Consider the following 9,341-nt stretch of genomic DNA (forward strand, 5'->3'; position numbering starts at 1 on the left):
ATGTATATTTTAAACATTAAAGCTACTGAAATATACATGTTAAAATCCTTTTGAAGGAGGAGAAGAAAAAGAAAACACAACTAACCATCTAGGTAATTCTAATTGAGAATTCAGTTTCGCTTTCAGTTTTCTGACAAGGAAGGAGTACGATGTTTCACACTTTTTGTAGAAGTTAAAAAAGAACATTTTCATCCATCAAATTAACTAACATTGGCTGTTGCCCCTCTGTACGAAAGGCACAGAGACGATCATAAGAGGATGTCAGACTGCTTCACATGTTACCCTTACTCTTCATTCAAGAGGAACAGAGTTCCCACCAGTCCCATAAAACCCGACGGGAACTCATCATGGGGCCTTGGTCCTCACAAAAGACATTCAACATTGAAAATATTTTCAGCAGCAGTTTAAGAGAAGATGCAGAAATAGTCTCTGAAAGTGGAGGAAAGCCAATTCAAAATTGCATGTACCTTTTTATAAAGACATATGCATATGTCACAACTAAAAATATATCAAAATGTTAACTATGACTAATTGAAGATTGGGTGATTATATATGATTATTTTTTTCTTTTTACTGTCTAAATTTTCTAGGTAAAAATTTTTACTTATACAATCAGGGAAAAGATTCGCTTAAAAACAAATGCTGGACTTCCCTGGTGGCACAGAGGTTAAGAATCCATCTGCCAATGCAGGGGACATGGGTTCGAGCCCTGGTCCAGGAAGATCCCACATGCCGTGGAGCAACTAAGCCCGTGTGCCACAACTACTGAGCCTGCTCTCTAGAGCCCACGAGCCACAACTACTGAGCCCCCGTGCCACAACTACTGAAGCCTACGCGCCTAGAGCCCATGCTCCGCAGCAAGAGAAACCACCGCAATGAGAAGCCTGCGCACCTCAACAAAGAGTAGCCCCCGCTCTCTGCAACTAGAGAAAGCCCACGTGCAGCAACAAAGACCCAACACAGCTGAAAATTAAAAAAAAAAACAAAAACAAAAAACAAATGCTGTCCACCCCAAGATGTAAAGAGTTTAGTATTTGTCACTCCACTCTTCACAAGAGAAAAGCTGAACCAATGGTAAAATCAACTCTTCTTAGATCCATTAGTGAATGGAGGTCACAGGGCAAACTGCAGCCCCCAAAACTGGAGAGACGGGCAAATGCAGAGAATCAGTAGACAAGGAGCAGAAGCCTCAGAAAACAGGAAAACAAACCGTGCTTGACTTACTGCTGGAGGCTGAGCATGGACTAGCTTGAGAGTTAAAAACTCCCGGGGCGGGGCGGGGGGGGGCGCTTTTCTGATGGCGCAGTGGTTGAGAGTCTGCCTGCCGATGCAGGACACATGGGTTCGTACCCCGGTCCGAGAAGATGCCGCGGAGCGGCTGGGCCCGTGAGCCATGGCCGCTGAGCCTGCCGCGTCCGGAGCCTGTGCTCCGCAACAAACTCCTGGGGAAAAATCGGCCCGGATGTAGAGCTGGAGGTGCCTGAAGGCGTGTCTGACGCGGAGCTGGGCGGGGTAGAGAGTAGGGGACAGTAGTCGTCGAGATGGTGGGAGAAGGAGGAGGGGGCGGCAATCACTTAAAATTGGTGCCGAAGCAGGACCGGAAGCCTAAATTCCAGGAGGATGAGAGAGTGCTGTGCTTCCGTGGACCTCTTCTTTATGAAGCAAAGTGTGTATAGGTGGTCATAAAGGATAAACGGGTGAAATACTTTATACATTACAGTGGTTGGAATAAAAATCGAGATGAATGGGTTCCAGAAAGCGGAGTACTCAAATACGCGGACACCAATTTGCAGAAACAACAAGAACTTCAAAAAGCCAGCCAGGAGCAGTATGCAGAGGGGAAGATGAGAGGGGCTGCCCCTGGAAAGGAGACTTCTGGTCTGCAACAGAAAAGTGTTGACGTGAAAACAAAAAAGAACCAACAGAAAACAACTGGAGATGGAGATGGTGGTAGCACCAGTGAGACACCTCAGCCTCCTACAAGAAAAGGGCCCGAGGAGACCCGATTGTTGAAAATGAGGAAATATTCATGAACAGAGTTGAAGTTAAAGATTCCTGAAGAACTAAAATCATGGCTTGTTGATGACTAGGACTTAATTACCCGGCAAAAACAGCTCTTTTATCTTCCTGCCAAGAAGAATGTGGATTCCATTCTAGAGGATTTTGCAAATTATGAGGAATCTCGAGGAAACACAGATAATGAGTATACTGTTAATGAAATTGTGGCAGGGATAAAGGAATACTTCAGTGCAATGTTGGGCACCCAGCTACTCTACAAATTTGAGAGACCACAGTATGCTGAAGTTCTCACAGATCACCCCGATATGCCTACGTCCCCGGTGTACGGAGTGCCACATCTACTGAGATTATTTGTACGTATCGGAGCAATGTTGGCCTATACACCTCTGGATGAGAAGAGCCTTGCTTTATTACTGAATTATCTTCATGATTTCCTAAAATACCTGGCAAAGAACTCTGCAACTTTGTTTAGTGCCAGTGATTATGAAGTGGCTTCTGAATACCATCGGAAAGCTGTGTGAGGTGCTTATACTCACTCATGTTTGGATCTCTGTAAACACATTTTTGTTTCTTAGTGCTTCTCTTGTACAAATGATGCACTTTGGAAATGTTACTGTAAACAGAAGTGATGTTTGTTTTCTGTTTGATTTTAAACAGCAAATAAAAGGGGTTACAGCTCCTTTTTTCTTTTCTTTTCTTTTTTTTCATTTCAAAGTTGCTACCAGTGTATTCAATGATGGACAACAGAGAGACGTACTGTAGAGTGTTTTATTGCTTAGTTGACAAAGCTGCTTTTGAATGCTGGTGGTTTTATTCCTTTGACACTACACACTTTATAATATGTTAATACTATATGACAAAATGCTAGTTCCTAAGGTTCAATTCAGTGTGTATAACTGAACACACTCGTCCATTTGTGCTCCCCCTTTTTTTATGGTGCTGACAGTAAAGACCCCGTCCTTTGCAAGTCATCTATGTTGTTCCTTAGGCATTTTATCTTTGCTCAGATTGTCAGAGAATGGTGGCTTGTTTCATGGTTTTCGTATTTGTGTCTAATGCACATTTTAACATGATAGACGCAATACATTGTGTAGCTACCGTTTTCTGGAAAAGTCAATCTTTTAGAAATTGTTTTTCAGATCTTCAATAAATTTTTTCTCTAAATTTCAACAAAACAAAACAAAACAAACCCCCAAAACTCCTGGGGACCCAGTCTTAGCAGGGTCCTCCTACTTTCTTGAGCTTTCACACAGGTGCCCCACCAGAAGGAAGAGAAAGTTTCCTTCCCATTTAGCCACAGGGAGGTGAAAAGTAACCATCTGAAATACACTGAGAGTGTTCTGTTTAAAAAAAAAAAAGCCTGCTTTCAAGGGGAATTATTTTAGCCAAGTCTACTGTCACCCAGCTCAAAGGCGATTAGACAACTTAGCCCCCTCAAACCTTCCTGTCATAAGGGGAGGAAAAACAGAGGGACAGAGGCTAAGAAACTCCTCTGAGGGTCACAGTCCAGAGGTTCAGGCTCATTAAAAAGAAAAAACAAACCCTGAAATTTAATTTTAAGATTATTGAAAGTTTCCCCTCCACAAAGCCTTCCACCACACCTATAAGACTCCAGTGGATTACAACTCTATTTAAGAGAGAGTTTCTAGGGAAACCCAGAGACAACAAGGAAGACAAAAAATGGAGATACTGGAAGAAATCAAAGCCTCTGACACCTACAGGCGCAGCAGGCATTAAACACAGACTAACTCTTAACCAGATAAACATGACACTTCATAGTAAAAGATTATTTATCTCAGCTCCTGTTATCTGATACATCATGTCCAACTTTCTACAAAAAGTATAAGGAAAAAAAAAAGCAGGAAAAACACAATCTGAAGAGACAGAGTAAGCTTGAGAACAAGATTAAGATGTGACAGAGAATCTGGAATTATCAGACTAGGTGAATACATGACATCATGCCTTCATCAAAACCCATAGAACTGCATAACATAAACAGTGAATTCTATTCTACAAACTATTACAGCATTTGGTTAATATTAATGTATCAATATTGGCTCATCAATTGTTACAGAGGTACCACACTAGCCTAAGATGTTAAAGATAGGGGAAACTGTGTGGAGGAGAAGAGGCCTGTGGGAAATCTCTGTACTATATGCTCTATTTTCCCATAACTAAAGTCTACTATATTTTTAAAAATACACATTTGTTCATTTATTCAGAAATATTCACTGAGTACCCACCCATGCCAAGCACTCTTGTAGGTTTTGGAGTGAGTAGAGTATATGACACAAGCCAAGTTCCTGCTGTCCTCTGGAGCTTATGTTCCAGTGGGTGGGGAGGTTGGGGTGATAGTGGTACAAACTATAAATAAACAAGATAACTGCAGAGTGACATGAAGACAAAACAACAGGTGGTGAGCTGGAGGCTTCCTGGCTGGTCTGGGAGGAACTTTCTCAGCTGAGGACATCTGGGCTGAGATCTGAGCTATGAGAAGTCTGAGGCCAAGAGTTCCTAGAGGGTGGGGATACAAAAATAGTTACTAATTACGAAGGGAACCAGAGTAGCTTTACAGTGACCAATACTGGCAGAGGTCGTCTTAACCAAGCAATGCGAGGTCGTCTTAACCAAGCAATGCAATCAAACACCATCAACGATGGAACGAAGTCAAATTCCACACCACTCAACAGGGAGCAATACCATATCTGTGACACTTCTGTCAAATGTGCGTAACCAGAGAGAGGGACATTCTCCAAAATCTCTGGCCCTAGTCTCCTAAAGTCACGGAGGTTAAGTTGTGACGGTCAAAGTCTGAGGAATCATTCAAGACTAAAGGAAACTAAAGAGACATGACAACTAAATGCAATCTGTGACTTTGAGATAGATCCTTTTTTTTTTGCCCTGTTTATCAATTTTATACTCATTAGCTTGCATCAGCCAATCCCAAACTCCTAATTTATCCCTAGCTCCAAGCCCCCTCCAACTTTCTCCTTTAGTAACCATAAGCTATGTCTTCAAGCACTTTAAATTTAGTTTCACTATTTGAAAACTATTGTATTATTTTTAAGAACTATCCGTTGATTATATTCTACTTTAAATGTATTAGTTTTTAACCCTTTTATTCCTATTTGCAGTACTTTATTTTTTTCTAATTTTTTTTAACATCTTTATTGGAGTATAATTGCTTTACAATGGTGTGTTAGTTTCTGCTTTATAACAAAGTGAATCAGTTATACATATACATATGTTCCCATATCTCTTCCCTCTTGCGTCTCCCTCCCTCCCACCCTCCCTATCCCACCCCTCCAGGCGGTCACAAAGCACCTAGCCGATCTCCCTGTGCTATGCGGCTGCTTCCCACTAGCTATCTACCTTACGTTTGGTAGTGTATATATGTCCATGCCTCTCTCTCGCTTTGTCACAGCTCACCCTTTCCCCTCCCCATAGACCTAGAGTCTGTCATACAGAGTGAAGTAAGTCAGAAAGAAGAAAGACAAATACCGTACGGTAACACATATATATGGAATTTAAGGGGAAAAAAATGTCATGAAGAACCTAGGGGTAACACAGGAATAAAGACACAGACCTTCTAGAGAGACGGATCCTTTTAATCAGAGAGGGCATGACCAGTGACGCTTGAAGAGGGTCAGAGGATTAGACGGTATTCATGTATCAAAGTTGAGTTCCTGATTGTGAGGCTGTATTGTAGTTTATATAGAAGTGTGTTCTTGTTTGTAGGAAATAAATACAAAAGTATTTAGGGGTGACGGAGGCACCAGAAAATGGTTCAGAGATAAAGGGCTCTGTACTGTAGTTCAACTTTTCTGTAAGTTTGTGATTGTTTAAGAGTAAAATTTTATTGAAGATGTACCAAGAAGGAAGCAGAGAGGTAATACAATTTTGGGTCTTTGTGGAAAGGTATGAGCTGGAATTATACATTTGCGCATCATCAGCATAGAGCTGAAATGTTAAATAATCAATTGTGTGGGGTCACCTAAGAACAGATGGAGAAGACAGATGAGCACCGGGCCCCTGGGTCTCACCAATGTTTAGATGGCCAGGAGGGAAGCAAGGCAAAAAAAAAAACAAGCAAAAAAAAGTCATACATGGTCAGTGTGGTTGGGAGGAAACCAAGAGACTAGATGTCATGGAAGCTGAGAGAAGAGAATTTCTTGATCACTTCTGTTGAATGTGTTGAGGGATTAAGTAAGACTAACTAGTGACCAGGGCTTTGCCACTCAGAGGCTGCCGGTAATCTTTTTTTTTTTTTTTTTTTTGCTGTACGCGGGCCTCTCACTGTTGTGGCCTCTCCCGTTGCGGAGCACAGGCTCCGGACGCGCAGGCTCAGCGGCCATGGCTCACGGGCCCAGCCGCTCCGCGGCATGTGGGATCTTCCTGGACAGGGGCATGAACCCGTGTCCCCTGCATCGGCAGGCGGACTCTCAAACTCTGCGCCACCAGGGAAGCCCTATCCGTAATCTCTTGATAAGAGCTGTCTCAGTGGAGCCCAGTTAGAGAAGAGGCTGAATAATGGCTCCCAAAGATGTCTACATCATGACCCCCAGAATCTGTGACTATGTTTACTTGTGTGGTAAAAGGGACTTTGCAGATGTGATTAAAAATCTTGAGAAGGGCAGATTATCTTGGATTATTTGGGTGGGCTCAGGGTAATAATGAGGCCTATTTAAAAGGGAGGCAGGAGGATCAGAGTCAGAGAAAGAAGATGTGAGAACAGAAGGAGAGGCCAGACATTGGAAGATGCTGTCCTTGAAGACGGAGGATAGGAGCCGTGAGCCAGTGGCTGCTGGTGGCCTGCAGAAGCTAGAAAAGGCAAGGACATGGACCTTCCCCTATAGTCTCCAGAAGACACAGCCCTGCTGTCATCTTGATTTTAGGGCTGACCTCAAAAACTGTAAGATAATAAATTTGTTTTAAGCGGCTGAGATTGTACTAATTTCTTATAGCAGCAGTAGGAAACCAACACAAGGAGAGAGGGTTAGGAACAAAGATGGGAGGTGAGAAAGGAGAGGAAACAACCTTGAAGAAGTTTTGTTGTGACAGTGAACAGAGGAAAGGGGTGGGAGCCAGGGTGGGCCATGGGTATTCATGGGTCACTGAGTATTTTTAATTTTTAATTAATAGACTTAATTTTCTTTTTCTTTTTTTGCGGTACGCGGGCCTCTCACCGTTGTGGCCTCTCCCGTTGCGGAGCACAGGCTCCGGACGCGCAGGCTCCGTGGTCATGGCTCTCGGGCCCAGCCACTCTGTGGCATGTGGGATCTTCCCGGACCGGGACACGAACCCATGTCCCCTGCATTGGCAGGCGAACTCTCAACCACCGCGCCACCAGGGAAGCCCTAATAGACTTAATTTTTAAAGGCAGTTTTAGATTTATAGAAAAATTGCGTGGAAAGTACAGAGAGTTCCCATCTTACCCCTCCCTCCAGTTTCCTCTATTAATATCTTGTAATAGTGTGGTACATTTGTAACAATTGCTGAGCCAATGTGGATATATTGTTATTAACTAAAGTGCCTGGTTTACATTAGGGTTCACTCTTCATGCTGTACATTCTATGAGTTTTAACAAATGTATAATGTCATGTACTCACCATCACAGTATCACACAGAGTTAGTTTCTAAAAATGCCCTGTGCCGCATCTGTTTGTTCCTCATTTTCTCCTCCTTAGCCCCTGGCAACCACTGATCTTTTTACTATTTCCATACTTCTGCTTTTTCTAGCATGACATACAGTTGGAATAATACAGTACATAGACATTTCAGACGGGCTTCTTTCCCTTAGCAATATTCATTTAAGGTTTCTCCATGTCTTTTTGTAACCTGATAGTACCTTTCTTCTTAGTGCTGAGTAATATTCCATTGTACGGATGTACGACAATTCGTTTATCCATTCATCTATTGAAAGACATTTTGGTTGCTTCCAGGTTTGGGCCATTATGAATAAAGCTGCTATAAACATCCATGTTGGACTTCCCTGGTGGCGCAGTGATTAAGAATCCGCCTGCCAATGCAGGGGACACGGGTTCAATCACTGGTCCGGGAAGATCCCACATGCCGCGGAGCAACTAAGCTGGTGCACCACAACTACTGAGCCTGCGAGCCACAACTAGTGAGCCCACGTGCCACAACTACTGAAGCCTGCACACCCAGAGCCCGTGCTCCGCGACAAGAGAAGCCACCACAATGAGAAACCCGCACACCGTAACGAAGAGTAGCCCCCGCTCGCCGCAACTAGAGAAAGACCGCGCGCAGCAACGAAGACCCAACACGGCCAAACATAAATAAATTAATTAATTAAAAAAAATCCATGTGTAGGTTTTTGTGTGAACATTTTCAACTCATGGGTAAATGTCAAAGAGTGCAATTGCTGGATTGTATTTTAAGAGTTATATTTAGTTTTGTAAGAAACTACCGAATGGTCTTCCAAAGTGGCCGCACAATTTTGCATTTCCATCAGCAAGGAACGAGAGTTCTCGCTTCTTCATGTCCTCACCAGCATTTGGTGCTGTCAGTGTTTTGCATTTTAGCCATTCTAATAGGTGTGTAGTGGTATCTCGTTGTTTTAAGGGATGGGTATTTTTAAGATGTGAGATTACTATGCATGTTCACAGTCTATTGAGAATGGTCCTATAGAGAGTGGTAAATTGATAATGGGGAAGAGAGGAGATAAAGGCAAGAGTGAAATTGTTGAGATAGGAGGGGGGAATCCAGGAACACTGGAGGGGCTGGTCTTAGGTAGAGGCGATGTTTTGCCTTTTGTAACAGGAGAAAGGAAGGCAGAGAGAGGGTAGATTTGGAGGCAAAAGGTAAGAGAATGCCTGACAACTTTTGCTTTTTGCAGGAAGTATGTGGCAATGTCATCTGCTGAAAATAAGTGTGTGGACAATACTCTCGTGTATCAAAGACTTCATAATGGGAGGGGACCTGTGAAGGAATTCCTCTGGACTGAAGAGAGTACTCATAGGGGTTTGATCCTTCTCTTCATAAAATCCACACCCCTACACCTCTCTACTCTCCTGGGGGTGGGGGGAGTTCAGTGGAAAGAACGCCAAATTGGGAGTCCAAGACCTGCCTCTGGTCTCAACTCTGGCATGAACAGTCCATTGGTCAAGTTTACTTCTGAGGTCAGAGGCTTAGCTCTAACTTGCACTTGGTGGCTCCGGGCTAAGATTCTAGGTGCTGTGCTCATGATAAGCTATGAGTTCTCCATCAAACTTGCATGTGTGACAATCCTGGAGTCAGCTCCTCCCCTGACTCTCTGACTGAGAAACCCCCAACTGTAGTTTGACCACATTTAGCCTCTC

The 9,341-nt window shown here is 43.2% G+C and overlaps 1 pseudogene; it reads left to right on the plus strand.

Annotated features, from left to right (window-relative positions):
• The first annotated feature begins 1,707 nt into the window (after positions 1–1,707).
• Positions 1,708–2,848, plus strand: LOC115865862 (mortality factor 4-like protein 1 pseudogene; annotated as a pseudogene).
• Positions 2,849–9,341: the final 6,493 nt, after the last annotated feature.

The sequence above is a fragment of the Globicephala melas genome, chromosome 4, assembly GCF_963455315.2.
Source record: "Globicephala melas chromosome 4, mGloMel1.2, whole genome shotgun sequence".
NCBI lineage: Eukaryota > Metazoa > Chordata > Mammalia > Artiodactyla > Delphinidae > Globicephala > Globicephala melas.